This window comes from Canis lupus, chromosome 34 (genome assembly GCF_048164855.1).
Source record: "Canis lupus baileyi chromosome 34, mCanLup2.hap1, whole genome shotgun sequence".
In the NCBI taxonomy this organism is placed as follows: domain Eukaryota; kingdom Metazoa; phylum Chordata; class Mammalia; order Carnivora; family Canidae; genus Canis; species Canis lupus.
Window position 1 is genome coordinate 27571012 of NC_132871.1, and position 18714 is coordinate 27589725.

Sequence of the window (18714 nt, forward strand, 5' to 3'; positions counted from 1 at the left end):
ATGCTAGGGTAAGAATTAATGGCAGTTGCCATTTTTTAATTTAACTTCTTGTATTTAAATTCAGTTAGTTAACATATAGGGTATCATTAGTCTTAATTCATCTGTTGCATATAACACCCAGTGCTCATTATATCACGTGCCCTCTTTAATGCCCGTCACCCAGTACCCCAATCCCCTTACCCATCTTCCTTCCAGCAGCTCTCAGTTTGTTTCATATAGTTAAGAGGCTGTTATGGTTTGTTTCCCTCTCTGATTTTGTCTTATTTTATTTTTCCCTCCCTTCTACTATGTTTCTCTGTTTTGTTTCTTAAATTCCACATATGAGTGAAACCATATGATAATTGTCTTTCTCTGATTGACTTATTTTGCTCAACATAATACTCTCCTGTTCTATGCACATTGATATAAATGGTAAGGTTCCATCCTTTTTGATGGCTGAGTAATATTTCATTATCTATCTATCTATCTATCTATCTATCTCTCACATCTTCTTTATCCATTGTATTGATGGACATCTCAGCTTTTTCCATAGTTGGGTTATTGTGGGCATTGCTGCTATAAACATTGGAGGGCAGCTGCCCCTTTAGAGCATAAAGTTTGTATCCTTTAGGTAAATACCTAGTAGTGCAATTGCTGGGTTGTAGGGTAGCTTTATTTGAAACTTTTTGAAGAACCTCTATACTATTTTTCCAGAGTGGCTGTACCAGCTTGCATTCCCACCAACAGTATAAGAGGGTTCCCCTTTCTCCACATCATCACCAAAATTTGTTAATTTTAGCCATTCTGACTGCTGTGAGGTAGGTATCTCATGGTTTTGATTTATATTTCTCTGATGCCGAGTGATATTGAACACTTTTTTCATGTGTCTGTTGGATATTTGTATGTTTTCTGTGGAGAAATGTCTGTTCATGTCTTCTGCCCATTTCTTGACTGGATTATTTGTTCAGAACCTTTGGGATGCTGCAAAGGTGGTCCTAAGAGGGAAGTATACAGCAATACAGGCCTTTCTCAAGAAACAGGAAAAGTCTCAAATACTCAAGCTAACCTTACACTTAAAGGAAGTGGAAAAAGAATAGCAAATAAAGCCTCAACCAAGCATGAGAAGATAAATGATAAAGGTTAGAGCAGAAATTAAGAAGTAGAAGCCAAAAGACCAGAACAGGTCAATGAAACTAGGAGCTGGTTCTTTGAAAGAATTAATAAGATTGATAAACCTCTAGCCAGACTTAACAAAAAGAAAAGAGAAAGGATCCAAATAAATAATCACAAATGAAAGAGGAGAGATTACAACCAACACTGAAGAAATACAAACAATTATAAGAACACATTATGAGCACTATATGCCAACAAATTAGGCAATCTGGAAGAAATGGATGCATTCCTAGAAACATATAAGCTACCAAAACTGAAACAGAAAGAAATAGAAATCCTGAGCAGACCCATAACCAGCAAAGAAATTGAAGCAGTTATCAAAAAACTCCTAACAAAAAAGAGTCCAGGGCCAGATGACTTCCCAGGTGGATGCTATCAAATATTTAAAGAATAATTAATACTTGTTCTTTTGAAGCTGTTTCTATTTTTTGGAAGGAAAACTTCCGTACTTGTTCTATGAGGCCAGCATTACATTGATCCCCAAACCAGCCAAACACCCCACCAAAAAAAAGAGATTTACAGACCAATATCCCTGATGAATGTGGATGCCAAAATCCTCACCAAGATACTAGCCAATAAGATCCAACAATACATTAAAAAGATTATTCACCATGACCAAGTGGGATTTACTCCTGGGCTGCAAGGGTGGTTCAACATTCACAAATCAATCAATGTGATACATCACATTAATAAAAGAAAGCACAAGAACCGTATGATCCTCTCAATTGATGCAGAAAAAGCATTTAGCAAAATGTAACATCCTTTCTTGATTAAAACCCTCCAGAGTGTAGGGATAGAGGAAACATACCTCAATATCATAAAAGCCATCTACAAAAAGCCCAAAGCGAATATCATTCTCAATGGGGGAAAACTGAGAGCTTTTCACTTAAGGTAGGGATCATGACAGGGATGTCCACTCTGACCACTGTTGTTCAACATAGTACTAGAAGTCCTATCTTCAGCAATCAGACAACAAAAAGAAATTTTAAAAAATCCAAATTAGCAAGGAGGAAGTCAAACTCTCCCTCTTTGCAGATGAAATGCTACTTTATGTGGAACACTCAAAAGACTCCACCCCAAAATTGCTAGATCTCATAAAGGAATTCAGCTAAGTTTCAGAATATAAAATCAATGCACAAAAATCAGTTGCATTTCTATACACTAACAATGAGAAAGAAGTAAGAGAAATTAAGGAATGGATCCTATTTATAATTTTACTCAAAACCATAAGATACCCAGGAATAAACCTAACCAAAGAGGCAAAGGATTTGTACTCAGAAAACTACAGAACACTTATGAAAGAAATTAAGGAAGACATGAAATGGAAAAACATTCCATACTCACAGATCTGAAGAACAAATATTGTTAAAATGTCTATGCTACCAAGAGCAATCTACACATTCAATGCAATCCCTATCAAAATTTTAATGACATTTTTCACAGAGCTGGAACAAATAATCCTAAAATTTGTATGATAACAGAAAAGACACTGAATAGCTAAAGGAATGTTGAAAAAGAAAACGAAAGCTGGAGGCATCACAATTCCAGACTTTCAGCTGTATTACAAGCCTGTAATCATCAAGACAGTGTGGTACTGGCACAAAAACAAACACATAGATCAAGGGAACAGAATAGAGAACCCAGAAATGGACCCACAGCTATATAGTCAACTAATCTTTGACAAAGCAGGAAAGAACACCCACTGGAAAAGGGACAGTCTCTTCAACAAATGATGTTGGGAAAATTGGACAGCCACATGCAGAAAAATGAAACTGGACCATTTCCTCACACCATACACAAAGATAAACTCAACATGGGTGGAATATCTAAATGTGCGACAGGAACCATCAAAATCCTAGAGGAGAACACAGGCAGCAACCTCTTCAATCTTAACCACAGCAACTTCTTGTTAGACACATCTCCAAAGGAAAGGGAAACAAAGGCAAAAATGAACTATTGGGACTTCATCAAAATAAAAAGCTCTTTCACAGCAAAGGAAACAGTCAACAAAACCAAAAGACAACTGACCGAATGGGAGAAGATATTTGCAAATGACACATCAAGGGAAGGGCTAATATCCAAGATTTATAAAGAGCTTATCAAACTCAACACCCAAAAACCAAATAATCCAATCAAGAAATGGGCAGAAGACATGAACAGACATTTCTCCAACTGGTAGTGACCAACGGCTGTTGATATACAAATGGCTTAACAGACATACGAAAAAGAAGGCAGTTGGTATTATTATCTTTATGTTAAAATTTTTGATAAATGAGTATTATTAAAGTATTATCACCTGTCTTCAATTATGACACTATGGGGTAGTGCCTGTAGCAGCAATAACAACAACAAAAAGATTGGAGATTGGCCCAATAATTTGCTGTTTTGTCAGCAGGCAGAAAGCCCATAGGTCCCAGAACATAATGGCCACAGACTTAGGGACAAGATACATAAATACTACTCTATGTGTCTAAAATGTGTATATGATGAACCTACATCTACACATCATAATCACTCAAAGATCATTGTCATTGTTTGCATTACTGTTCATTCTTGAGGTTTTACATTCTGTGGGTTTGGACAGGTGTAAAAAGACAAGTATCCATCACCGTAGAATCATACAGAGTCATGATACCACAATATCATATTTTCACTGCCCTAAAACCTCTATGCTCCACCTATTTATCCTTCCTTCCATGTACCCCCTGATAATTATTGATTTTTTTACTGTCTCCATAGTTTTCCCTTTTCCAGAAAGTCAAATATAGTTGAAATATACCATATGCAGCATTTTCAGATAGGCTTCTTTCACTTAGCAATATGGATTCAAGCTTCCTCCATGTCTTTTTATGGTTTGATAGCTGACATTTTTTTAGTGCTGAATAATGTTCCATTGACTGGATGTATCACAATTTATTATCTATTCACCTACTGAAGAATATCTTAGTTGCTTCCAAGTTTTGGCAATTATGAATAAAGCTACTGTAAACATCTGTGTGCAGGTTCTTGTGTAAGTATAAATCATTTTCAAATTTTTCCTTAAAAACATAAGGCTGTTGAATTAAATAAAAAATGGGGAGAAAGAAATACCTTTACTACAAAAGATCATTGTTTACTACAAAAGATCAAAAGTTGAAACTGAAGACAGACTTCCATGGGTGGAGTGGTATCACAGTAGGCTGACTTGGGAGATACTCTGAGCAGAGGGGGCTTTGGCCTTTTCTTAAATCACTCAACCCAGGGAGATCACTGATTTTGCTACACTGAAGAATTTCCTTGCTAAAATTCAGTGGGTTCTCATTCTTTTCAATTTCAGAGTTTGCTATAAATTTTAGTGATCAACTTAAAAGAATTACAAAAGCCACAATTGCACTAGACAAATCATCAATACCTACTGCAGTCTGGCAAGATTCTGATCTACTTTGGACAGCAACTATAATCATCGAACTCTGGACTTTCTCGCTAATCAAGCCGTTTTTCTTATCAGATGCAACATTTACTGTCTTGACCATGATTTCATATATCATCATCAGGCAAGTTCCTGGAGGAAATGCCATTGCATGATTTTGGCAAGCACCACTATTTTATTCTTTGAAAATGGTGCCCTTGCAGTTGTGTAATACTTTTGCGTGGTATGTAAGCACATAATATTTATCTGCTTTCAGCTTGATTGTTACTCCATTTTTCCTTAAGCTATGCTTTTCACTATCTATTCATACATCCTGTTCAGCTCAATTTTCTGACAAACCGCAATAACATTGTCCGTAATAAGTAAAATAAAATGAGATCTTCTTGTTCTTGACTTAAGGCTAGTCTCAGCACTGAGTTCTAAGGTGTTGAGTGGAGTGGGTAGAAAGTGCCATGATTATTTGTTCTTTGATACCTTGCCCTGAGTACATGCTTCCACTTGCAGCAAAAATAAATTTTAAATGTAGATTAAAAATTACCCATAATACTTTTAAAAAAGTTTTTTGAGCACAGTAGCCCACCTTGCAGTCAGACAATTTGTACATAGACATTTATATGGACAATGTATCAGCATAACCCCCAAAGATCACAAATCCCTCAAATAGACTTGGTTTCTCTTTTGTTGTTTTCCTTATGGTTTTTTTTTTTTTTTTTTTTTTTATGATAGTCACACACAGAGAGAGAGAGAGGCAGAGACACAGGCAGAGGGAGAAGCAGGCTCCATGCACCGGGAGCCTGACGTGGGATTCGATCCCGGGTCTCCAGGATCGCGCCCTAGGCCAAAGGCAGGCGCTAAACCGCTGCGCCACCCAGGGATCCCGTTTTCCTTATGTTATATGAGATTTTGGGTCATCATTTTTTTATTTTCTTTTAATCATTAGCTGGAGGAGCTTTCTAGTCATACAGAGTATTTGTCTTGTTCTGCTTTTGTTACTACCTTGAAGACTATTTCACTAACCTAAGAAGCTTCTCATCCTTGAGCGTTGAACTAGAGCTTTTCATGCTACTTTAAAATTGGAGTATGATGGACTTAACCAATCAATTTATCCATACAGAGAAGACTGTTTTCTCAAGAGAGGAAATGTTATTCAAATAGACAGGAATATATGTTGTATTTGTAAAGAAACTGAGTCTATAGTGCTTGCAGTGGGAATGTTTGGCCAGGCTAATAGAAATATTTTTCAGAGTTGAGGCCAAGAGCACAAAATTTAAAAGCATAGAGGGTATCTTGGGGGTTCCTTATGAGAAACTATGAATGATCAGCTATCCAACTGAGTCTTATCAAATAACAGACATCATTTTCTCAAAAACTTCCTCCACCTCTTTCAAACATCGTAATTTTTTAAATTTATTTTTTAAAGATTTTATTTATTTATTCATGAGAGATACAGAGAGAGAGAGAGGGGCAGAGACACAGGCAGAGGGAGAAGCAGGCCCCATGCAGGGAGCCCGACGTGGGACTTGATCCTGGGACTCTAGGATCACACCCTGGGCGAAGGTGGAGCTAAATCGCTAAGCCACCGGGGCTGCCCAAACATCATAATTTTTTTTAATGAAAAAGACAAATTGCTATTGGAAATTTAATTTACTTTATAACTGGAAGAAATATACGTTTATTTCCTTTTAAAGAGAGTTTCTTATTTCATTTTAGTATAGAAATAGCTATCTTCTTTAATGTCAGGATATTCAAGATACTGTATTGAATCCAGTTTTAAGCCTCTAGTCTCTGTGCATTCCCCCACTCAAGAAGAGAAGAATTTTATATCAGGAGACCATTTCATGATCCTCAAGTAATTGGAGACTCTTCCTTCCTTTCTATCATTTCTTATTTGTTCATCCACAGTATCCATGATAATTGGAAAGAAATGCAATTGCCATTATATTTAAGATGATCTGGTCGCATAAGCAAAAAAAAAAAAATTAGAGGCATCTGTTGGTAAATTATTAGAATTTGTAAGTTAATTTTGCAAGATTGCTGTGTAAGAGGCCAACTGAAAAAATGTCAGTTGCATTCATCTATATGACATGCTATCAGAGTTGAAATAAACTTCAAAGATAAATGTTAGCTAACTCACCTAGCCAACTGCAAAATTTTAGACAGACTCAGAAGTGGAATTAGTTTTAATCCAACTGAAATTGCAAAAAAAGATTTTATCCCAAATGGCTTTAAAATCCTCTAAAGTTTTTTTTTTTTTTTAAAAAAAAAACAGTCCTTTTGCAGTAGAATCCTATAAGTGTGTGGCATTGTGAGTTATTTGAAGAATAACTTTAAGTGAAAGAAGTTATTTGAAGCGGGAGCCTATTTTTCTTTTACCTGGGCATATTAATACCTGCACCACTTCCTCCAAGATGGCAGTGGACAGCCAAGCCTCATGCCAGAGAAGCCATCACCAATAGTTAAATGGGGTTTAGTTCTGTCACACGTCCTCCCTGCCTCTTCCCAGGTGTCGGTATCTCCTCGTGAGCAAGCTCTCTCTTTCCAAGCCCTCCCTGCGGTGATCCCAAATGTTGTTTGTCAGCTGGGTGTATTTCAACCCACTAAAATAATCCTTGCCAATGGGATTCGTGCTATGAACTCCAACCCCCTCTGTCTAGTGACATATGCAGGTTGTTTTCAATCTGCGTCATGAAGATCTGTAGGCAGATGTAGGTGGTACCTAACACATGCAAGAATTTTTTTTTTTTTGTATTTTTCTTGTATCCTTTGGACACAATGGTAGAAAAGTAATCATTCCTTAGTTATAAAGGATTCAGAGAGAGAGTTGGCTCCTGGGGCTATCCTCTGAACCTCACCTGTGTGATATATCCTGCTTGATCTTTGGAGAGGAAAGAAACCACACCAGCCCTACATCCTGCAGTTCATTTTTATCCCAGTCATGCTTCACTGTGTTTCTACAGCTGGGCCACACTCACCTACCACACTGGCAAGCAGGGCAGAAAGACAAGACATGCCTGAATAGAATCTGGACCTATAATCACAGCATTTACTTTCCACTCTTATGTAAATTTAAAGATGTGGTTGACATTATTTGCCTGTAACATTGCAACATTTTTAAAGTGGCTCCTGGGACTCAGAAAATATAAGCATGTTTTAATTGACTAGCAATCCTCTGTAGGTTTAGTAGACAGATGAAGAATAGGACAGAAGAAAATGAGAATATGATTACAATTTAAAATTTTCTTTAAAAAAAATATCTTCTTTTACCAGGAAGAATAGGAAACTCCCTACATTTAGGGTTTGGAAAGATCCTCTGTTCAGTTAAATCTTGAAGAAAAACAAAAAACTCCAAATGTGTAACCTATGTCATTCCCTCTTTTTTCCCCAAAATGTTGAATCTAAGGTGAATTTCATAATCTGGACACTTTTTCTGATATTCTGGGTATTATTTCAAAAGATCATTACAGTAGTTCAAATAAGCTTAAAAAACCGAACACAAGAAGATGCAGCTTGCTATATCTAAACAAGATCATTTTAGAAATCAAAATTGTGACATTTGAAAATTGGATCTAAACTTAGCAGAATTGTGCCTAGAAAAGAAACAGTAGATTTTGAATGTATTGGAAGACATGTGGTTCATAATGGAAGATTTCACCACATGATCAAATCACTTGTTTAAGTTTAAAATCTCTCCCCTTCTTTTAAATGATGTACGTTTTGATCTCTATCTTCCTGTTTTCAGGTTTGGAGCTGAATACAATTCTCGCTTCAGAAGCATTGTTTTTAATTTTTGCTTAAAAATATCAGATTTGGATTGTCTTTTCATGTATTCAGTGGGTTTGCTGTGTTAAATCAGATGGTTATTTTTAGAAAGGAGAGAAGGATTCATATTTAGTATTTCGATTGATCCTGGCATAAATCCCAAGCTTTCCGCTCTGTGTCAGTGGAGAAGTGAGGGTGGCCACTTCTGCTGTGCCCTTGCCTTTTAGTTGCGATAGCCCACCAATTTGAGGGTATTGCCAAGTTTACCACACTGTTCTCTAGAAACCCTCCTCTGTATCTGTTTTCAACTATCTTAGATATTACTTGAAATATCTCTATTTGTTAACAGTAAACCAAGGCCCCACTTCATTATGTTAAAAATGACTTAGGGCTTTCATACTCAGATTTCTCTCTTTCGTTTCACTGTACAGCCTTCAGAACCATATCAGGCACAGAATATTGATAGTACAAAATGTGCCAGAATGCTCCAACACATGATTTTTGGTGTTATTTTAAGCATAAACCTGTTTCTGCAGCATAGTCCATTATGGATTTTTTAAGACTTATATTTTAGAATTAATTATGATCTAACATCTGAAATTCATGCTAAATATACTAAATTCCTAAACTCCTTTGGCAAATGGTCATCTGGCCCTTGACCAGAACACAGGATGGTTTGGCCAGGTCAGGATCATAGGGAATGGCTGGCTCTGTCCCGAGCCTGCCTGGTTCTGTGACACAGCAATGACGCTGCCTGAGCTCCTTTACTTCCTGAGCGAGGGGACTTCACTTAGCCACTGCTGATGGGGTTCCTCAGCCCAGGAGGTGGCCGTCTTGGACAGAATCCCACGGACTTGCTTTGAACCCACCTACTTTAAGTAGTGATCATTTGGCCTACAGAGACTTAGGCTTTCTAAGCACATCAACTGCTGAAAAAGACCGGTTGATCTCATAGCTGAACTGTCTCCTCTTACAAGCCACCCAGATCCTTGCATTCAAAATTTTCCAAGCATGAAACAGATTCTAATCTCTGTTCATTGATGTTCTCGGTCTCCATGGGACACTTTGCAAACTCTCCAATCACCTCATCACTTCACTCCCTTCTGGTTCCCTAAAATCTTCTTAATTTAGCAAATATTTAGCTGGAAAATGAAATGTCTGTCTGAATTTCAGGCACTCCAATCGTTTTTTGCTCAAGAGTGGGAAGCAGTTCCTTTCTCTTCCTTACATGTTGGGGAAAGGAAATGAATGACGCAGTGCTCTCTATTTGATGGTCCATCTCAAATGCCCTTTCCAATTTATTTCTACTCTATAGAAGCAGGAAGTTGCTCATTGTGAGTGATAAAGTCGTTACATCGTTTCTGCCATTTAAAATCTAGCGTAGGTATATGTCAGATTGTTTTTTTGGGAGGTGAATATACTTCTTGCCTAAGATTTTCATTATGGGAGTTTCAGCAGATTTTCTACAACAATAGGAAAAATTCCCTCAATGTTCTGTTGCATTCCCTTATAGAGTAGTCAGCTGGTTGGCAATTTCCATGGTTTTGAAAAGAGCTAAATCTTCTTATTAAGCAATTACTATTTTTTTTTACATGTTTCTAACTAAATTTCTGCAAACTCAATACCGTGAAGTGCTTGAAATACATGTTAAAAGAAACCATGGAGCCATAGCAAGCAATTTCTTTCTACCAGAAATTACCCATGGAGTCAAAAGCCAGAAGAACATCCAAGCTCACTGGAAAAGCTGAAACTCAAATATCAGAAGCAGAAAGAAAGTTGAGAGTCACAGATCCAGAAGACTGGGGCTTAGTAAAGGTGAACTGAGGGAATTGATGGGGAATAAGTAAGAGGAGGCTAATGAGGAAAGCTGCTAACCTTTGTGGATATTTAAAGTTTGTGTTAACGGCTTGTGGTATGTGCATGTATTTGAATTGACTTGGTTTAAAGAGCTGGAGCTGACCATAATAGAAATGAATACACTTTTTGTTATTTAAGTGGATTTTTCAGTTGGAAACCCAAGATGCCTATGACAATGAAACTTCAAGGCTCCTTACATATCTTTAAGGCTAGTAGGCTATATATTAAGCTCCTGGCAAGTTCTTATTTCTTACTTATGGTTACTTAAGCCAATCTATTTTAAACATATGATGCTATCTGGGAAAACAACAATAATATATACAATATCGTGACCTTTGAGTCCAGAAGGCAGATTTTAGTCCACAATCTGAAACCAAATTATAAACAAGGGAATAAATGAAAAAACCCTCTAAATGATAAATGATAGTTCAGAACTTTTTCCAGAAAAGAGTTTGGCACATTTTCAAAATCTATACAATTGTGTATAAACAGAGAGCAGATGAAAAATGGTAACACAATGACAACCATGAGAAATAACAGCTGATTTCGAAGAAGGCTAGAGGACTCCTTGTGTAAAGGAGAAGCTGATTAGAGACAATTTACCCAGAACAAGGCACCTTACATGTCTCCTGAGTTCCTAGGTTCAGTAAATCATAATCAAAATGATAACCCTAAAATTATCATTACAGAAGTTTAAATATTTTCTTTAAAAAGGTGGTTTTTAAAGAGTTTTATTGTTAAAAGGATTTGCTTCTAAAATCCATGCTAAATAGTTGATCTTCTTGATAATGCTAGGCATATTAGATTTTGCTACTATTTTGTATCCAGATGATACATTTGAATATTTGAAGGCTTGGTTGGGAAATAACTGGCAGATTGCTAATGAGGAAAGTCATTAATTTGGAATGCCTGTCTCACCAACACAAAGAAATATGACTGCTAAGGGGCTGTGTTTGGAATGGTGGTAAAGGGAAGAGGTAGGGTCTGAGGCCTTTACTCATTGCAAGCCTGCATCGTTCGATATTGATCTATGAAATCTTTAAAACCCGATTTCTCATTGCCAATCAATGAGTGGTACTTGCTGAGTTTTGCAGTGTGGGTCTCCATTTTTATCCACTGCCCAGGTTACAGAGGTCAGGATTAAGAGGTAGTTTAGGAAAGAGGAATGGAGCCAGAATGAATTTAGGCCTCAGTTATGTCTAGAGGATCAGCTAATTTGGGGGTCTTTTATCATGACTGCTGGTGCTGCCTGTATTCTGCTCCTCACCACAAGAGGCTCCTTCATAAGACTGAATCGTGAGAGCAGTAGAATCAATATTTTCATCTTATTTTTGCCTTGGTTGCAAGAGAGTTCACAGCTAAACTTGGTGTTGAAATATGGCAGCCACTTTTTGCCACATTAAAAAAAATTACAACTATTTCAGGTTGTACCATATTGCTTATTTTTTTCCCTTTTATTGTGGTGGTCTTAATGGGTTGCTTCTATGTCTTCTAATATGTGTTTTTTATAGTAAATTTTGATGGAAAATTAACGTGAAGGATTCCATAGGCTTCTTGTAATAGAAAGAAGCGTTAAAAAGGGAGAAAAATTCCAAAAGAGAAAGGAAAGAAAAAAAGGTGGAATATTTCAAACAATAGAGCGATAGGGATGGTGAACAACAATGTTAAGAAATGGCAAATGAAACGTAAAAGCTCTCCTATGTGTTGAATAAATATTGAAGGCACCTGAGCTATCCCCTTTGAAACACAAATTGCCCTAGGTCATAATAATCAATCCATGAGATGCATTGTGGCTTGTCTGTGGTGATATTGCCTTGAACTGGGCACACTTCTTCTCTCACTTATTCTTCTTTGACATGATCCCTAGTGAAATGCAGATTATTTGGGTTTTGACTTTGGGTGTGATATTTTCATAATATATAATCATGAAATATTTTCTCCTTCCTCCTTCCCTCCCTTCCTTCTTTCCTTTCTTTCCTTTTACACAAGGGAGAGAATTTGTCTTTCTCCCATGCACAGATTCCTTCACTGGGGCATGGTATATAATTTTAGTTCTGTTATTTAGAAATTACAGGATTGTGATTGGTATGTCTTGCTTTTGGCATAGTAGGCACAAGACATCAGAGTGAATGTTTCTTAGGATGAAATGCAAAATATAAATGGATTTTTTTATTTTAAAGAATTAAATTAATATGGACACAACTGATGAAGTATTTCAGTGAACCCTAGACTGAGGTGAGATTATTCTCCTAGGAAATGAAAGGGTAGTGCTCGTCAGTTCCACTGCCTCTTCAGTTTAGAGGATTTTCACCTGATTATTTTAATTAAGCAAGCAACTTTAAAATAACATATATTTATGTAATAAAAGTGCTCAAATTTAAAGGAAGCCAGACTACCTTTATTAGCATTTTGAGCTTAATCTTTCTAGTATGGTTCCAAATTTCTTATCATCATTCTTCCAAGAATCAAGTTCCTATTTTTGAACTATTTCTATTCTTCTTCTCTGAGTTCTTTAAATTCTTTCTATATACCAACTGTGAAATAGCAGTAGTTTCCATAATAATTGCTAAGTTTTATATAAATAGGCAAAACGTAGGAAATACAAGACTACTTAGCACCACATTATAGTCCTTCGACACTTATTCCAAACTTAACTATATCCATGTACTTGTTTATCTCTAAAAATGATAATATCAAGCAAAATCAAAAAAGTAACTTTTCGTAAGATGTATGTATAAGTGTTCTTAGTAGGTTGGTTAAGTTTGGGGCAGGGAAGGACAAACATAATCTGCAAGCTAAGTGAAGAGCAGGGAAGGAGTAATGAACAACTGATGAACTGTGTACAGACAATACTAGTTATGTCTCTAGTCAAGTAGCTATATAACTTAATGGTCATACTTCGACTTTTATGATATTAACCAAAAATTCTTTAAACATTAATCTTCTCATGAGTTAATATGTCCTTTTTATGTCTGTTATGTAAACATGTCCTTCTTGTAAACAGACATTTGAGAAGTCTACTTAATTGGTCCTTTAGTTATATCCAGTCTTGTTGTGCCTGAGTCATAGGGTGAGCGTAGCTTAGCATAGAATGGGAATAATTCTATAAATATATCCATGTTATGATTCATTAAGATTCCAAACTGTCTTTTTACTTAGTTCATTTGGAAACTTGCTATATATTTTTATCATTATGATTTCAGATATATTTTCTTGTTCATATCATTCACTAAAAATTGATAAAAAATATCTTGAAAATTTCAGGCTTTGGTGTAAGATCCAACATTGGAGGAGAAATGGGTAAAGTCATCTACACTTTGTGGCTTTGTAAAAATGTCTTGTACAGGATATGATATCCAGGGTTTTTTCACTCTTTAACAGTATTTTAATTTTGGGTATGGAACAGAAGGTGTTGGTCACCATCAAGAAGAGTGCAGTTTTGAGTACATGAGTATGGGTGTATATTTGAGAGTAGTGGCTAAATATAGGGCTGCTTAGTATCTATGAGGTGAACTTTCAGCATTTATTGTGTGTTTCGTGAAAACATACTAAAGACATGTTAATATATTTTTCTTAATTTTTTCCTGAATTGCTATGAAAATAAACCCCAAATCTTTGGCAAACTCAAATGATATTTTGTTTTTTTTTATTTGTACAAATGTTACTAGAGCTGTCAAGCTATTGTAAAAGATAAAATTAGCTTGATAAGGCTTATTTTTTCCAAACCATTAATGTTTTGTTTCTCAATGCACTGTTTTATTCAGGTATTTACAAAGTAATCTCATTTAAAAAATTATAATCCTAAAATAAATGTGCACTTGTGCATGTACCATTCTTTGAATATAGGACAAATCTTGGGTAATAGTAGAGTTTGCCTTTTTGTGCCTTCCACAATGATTGAAAGTAATTCTTAAAAAAAAAAAAAGTGAACTTCACAATGTAAATGAAAATAAAATCAAAGCTTAGTAATTTGTGCAGAGGTTGTGTTTCATCAATATGTGTCTCATACAGGCAGACAGTATGTAAAAATAGAAGGCATATCTGACCAAGAATTTAAAATTACAAATTATACATAATCTGTGTTTTAAATTAATTAGATAATTAATTGAGAAGCATGAGTTAAGGAGAAAACTAGTTGATGTACAAAATTTGATAATCAGAGTCATTTTTCTATAATTGTTAAATATAATTTATCTCATAATGTTATCCTTTTGTAAATTGTTACAACATTGTATGATATACGTAGCTTATTAACAGTTTCATTAATTGCTATTAGAAGAACGAAGCTATGAAAGCTGGTGCACATAGGAACAAATGTTGAGGCAGATGGTTGAAATTAGTGAAATGTGATCAGTTGCTGAACTAGTTTACTTAATTAGCTTTCTACATCAGAATAGTGGAAATAAATTTGTAATATTGTCTTCAAAAAATTGAAATTCGGAGGACCATTATCATATATCATAGTTTTAAAAATAACAAGACAAACAGCAAAGAATTGTGGGCACTGACCCATGACCATGAATTTGTTCTGTACTGAGCCGGCTGAACAGTGTAGAATGAGTGGGAAATTTTCCCATTAGGGAATACCAATTGCACTGACATCTTTCCACTGCCTGTTAACAGGGAAAACAGAGGGAGAAGAGCAAATGGAAGTTGGCCACTGCCCACAAAATTTCCCTGATGCTGTTACTTCTTCTTCTTCTTCTTCTTTTTTTTTTTTTTTTTTTTAAGATTTCATTTATTTATTCATGGGACACAGAGAGAGGCAGAGACACAGGCAGAGGGAGAAGCAGGCTCCCTGCAAGAGCCCAACATGGGACTCGATCCCAGGACCCCAGGATCATGACCTGAGCTGAAGGCAGGTGCTCAACTACTGAGCCACCCCGGTGCCCTGATGCTGTTACTTCTTAATGAATAATTCTTAGAGAATCTGAAATAGATTTTTGGAATAAAAATCTTATAAAACAAATTCATCTTTCATGAGATTCCAGAAAATTCTAAGGCTTTGAAATTGTAATAATTTTCATGCTCAGGTCATTCTTGGCTATATAGCTGGGGATGGGATGGAAGAATAATTTTTTTTAGGTACTTAGATTTGGTTAATTCTTATAGATTTGAATTTGGCAGCAGCACCCATAACATGGACAATAAACAGTTGAAGATGGTGTGGAGTGAACATGTTGGATGGAAACATGGTTCATTTATTGGAGAAAATATGATCTGAATTATTTAAGGGAATTCTCCAAATGTGATGGGAATATTACGTGGTTTATACCTGCTGAGATTTATGCAATTTTGAAACAATTTATTATCCCTTCCCACAGGAATGTTTTCCTGTGTTTTCTTTTAAGCACTTTCTTTTTTCATGTGTTTGCTCATATGAACCTGAATAACTATAAACATATCTGATCCACTAATGGCACAGTTCCCTTTACCCCATTAGGATACAAAGTATGTTTCTTTCTGCTAGTTTTAGTTTATAAATTGTTTGATTTACAAACTACAGAGCTGCTGATATTAACGCTTTGGCCTTTGTCATCTTCCCTGCCTTTATTACCACCCATGGACTCAGGAAAAGAAGTAGGGGTAAGATTATTTTATTTATAATACATTACAGGCACTGTGCCAAGAACCTTTGAATTTTTTAAGGTTCTAGAGAATATTTGCATCCTAAACTTTAAAAACTTATTTTTATAATATGAAACCAACATTGAAACTGATAAGTTTTTACCCATTTAAAACATGTAATTAAAAAAAGAAGGTAATCAATTGCTATTTTACTAAGCTCTTCAACAGTAAGATATAAATAATATTTATTGTGGGAAGTGAGTTCATTTTTGTGTTTGTAATGAGGAAAATTTTAACATAAAATGTAGTCAATATGACAAACTACCTTCTTATTTCCATGCTTTTTTTCAACAGAGAGAACAAGGTGCATCTTTACTATGGGTTGAACGCCATCACATTTTAGCCATTAATTCTAATACTCTTCAGAAAGGACAAGAAGATGTTAAGCATGATGCTAGCTTATTAAAATTTAGGAATAAAATTTAGGAAGCCTAGAATGATTATGTAAAGAATAAAGAAGCTTAATTTAAGCTTATAAATGATGACAAATAACAAGACAAAGTTATTACAAATATTCTGCACGTGAAAAATCTAGAGATAAAAGTATAGTTTTATCTCTCTTTTTTTCTTTACTTCCCTGCTCCCATGTGTTCACCTACTTTCTTTCTTAAATTCCATATATGACTGAAATCATATATTTGTCTTTGTCTGACTGACTTATTTTGCTTAGCATAATACAAAGCTCTAGCTCCATCCATGTCATTGCAAATGGCAAGATTTCATTCTTTTTCATGGCTGAGTAATGCTCCACATTTTCTTTATCCATTCATCAGTAATGGACATTTTGTGCTCTTTCCATAGTTTGGCTACTGTTGATAATGCTGCTGTAAACATCGAGGTGCCTGTACCCCTTTGAATTAGCATGTTTGCATCCTTTGGGTCAATGCTTAGTAGTGCAATTGCTGGGTGATGTAGGTTCTATTTTTAACTTTTTAGGGAAACTCCATAATTTTTTCCAGAGTATATGCATCAGTTTGCCTTCCCACCAACAGTGGAAGAGGGTTCCCTTTTTTCTCTATCCTTGGCAACACCTGTTGTTTCTGGTGGTGTTAATTTCACCCATTCTGACAAGTGTGAGGTAGTATCTCATTGTGGTTTTGAATTGTATTTCCGTGATGACATGATGTTGAACATCTTTTCATGTGTCTGTTAGCCACCTGGATGCAAATTGACCTTCTTATTGTGGGTGGGTCTCATCCAATCATGAAGGCTGGAATAGAATAATAATCTGAGTAAGAAAGAATTCTTCCTTTCTGCCTGTCTTTGTGCTAGAACATTGGTCTCTCTGCCTTCAGATTTGAACTTGGACTGAAACTTCTACCATTGGTTCTCTGAATTCTCAGACCTTCAGACTCAAACTAAAAAGATACTTTCAGCTCTCCTGGATCTGGACTTCTTCACTTTTATAATTATGTGAGCTATTTCATTATAATAAATTTTTTTATACATACACATACACAGCCTATCGGTTCTGGTTCTATGGAGAACTCTGACCTATGTAAACTAAAAATTTAATAAATTCCTAAAAATAAAATATGGGCCAATATGACAGTTTAGAACCCTTGGAAACCTTAGGCAAAGGAAAGTCTGCAAGTATTCACCAATGCTTATTCAGGCACTAGCTGGGTACTCATGAATAGGATTGGAGGCATAGTAGGACACCTGGGAAACTCTTCAGCAGTGCAGGCATGTGGATGGTGAATGGCTACTACAGAGGAAAAGGTGCAAATATCTGGTCCTATTCTGAATACTTTTCTTACCTAAATAAATCAAAAAGTGCTTGCCACTGGGTGAAGGGTAGATAACTCTTTATAGCCTCACCCCGAAACCAGACAAAGTTTGGTTGTGATTGGGGGTAGAAGGAATGAAAAAAGTTGTTTGCCAATAGGAAGTGGAATAGGAAACTTATTTGAGCCCAAGATCTTGATAACATCAGAGTTCTGCTACAGGATAGGACCATGAAATTCAATTTTGCACAAGACACTCAACTGGGACAGGGGAGATTTTGGCTGCCATTATAGCAGGTGAAGGAATACTGAAAAAGCTAGAACAAGATATAGAATAAGGCATCCACGTTAGTCTTACACTTAGTAAGACACTAAAGCAGATAGCTTATCTCTGGGGGAGGGTAAAGATTCTGGAGAGAGATCTCCTCTGTGGCACAGGCATGCAGAGTTTGTTGAAAGATCAGGATGGAGCACAAATACTGATAAAAAAAAAATCCTCCAGAACTCTAGATCTCACACTAAGCACAAGATAGTAACAGTCAACCACTGGAGGAGTTTGAAGCTTATGGTGAACAAAAGTAATTAGAGCAATAACCAAATGCAACTGAGGTTAACCTTCTTAGATTTACCCAACTTTCACACTAATGAACTGACAGAAGAAGAAATGTACCCATTTCCTGTTTTAAATTCGCTGTTATTCTTTTATATACAACACCTGCATCTGATCAAATATCATATAATATACAAAAAAGCAGCAGCAGAACAATAACCAATTATTGATATAAACAACAATAGATAAACAGTCAACAGACCCAAACCAAGATATGACCCTGATTGAGAAATATGAAGTACTTTGAAATAATGATGTTAAATATGTTAAAGTGTATAGAAGAAAGGAGGAACACATGCATGAACAGGTGGGAAATCTCAACAGGCATATGGAGATTTAAAAAATGTAATGAGAATGGTGGAAATGAAAAATATGCTAAAAAGAAGAAACTTTCAATTGATGGGCTTAGCAGAAGTCTGGATGTAGCAGTGGAAAAAATTGGTGAATTTAAAATTGGACCAATAGAAATTATCTGAACTAAAACAAAAGAGAACAAACTAAAAAGAAGAAAAAATAATAACAGAATAGGGTATTTAATAACAACAGGATAATATAAAATATTTAAAACACAT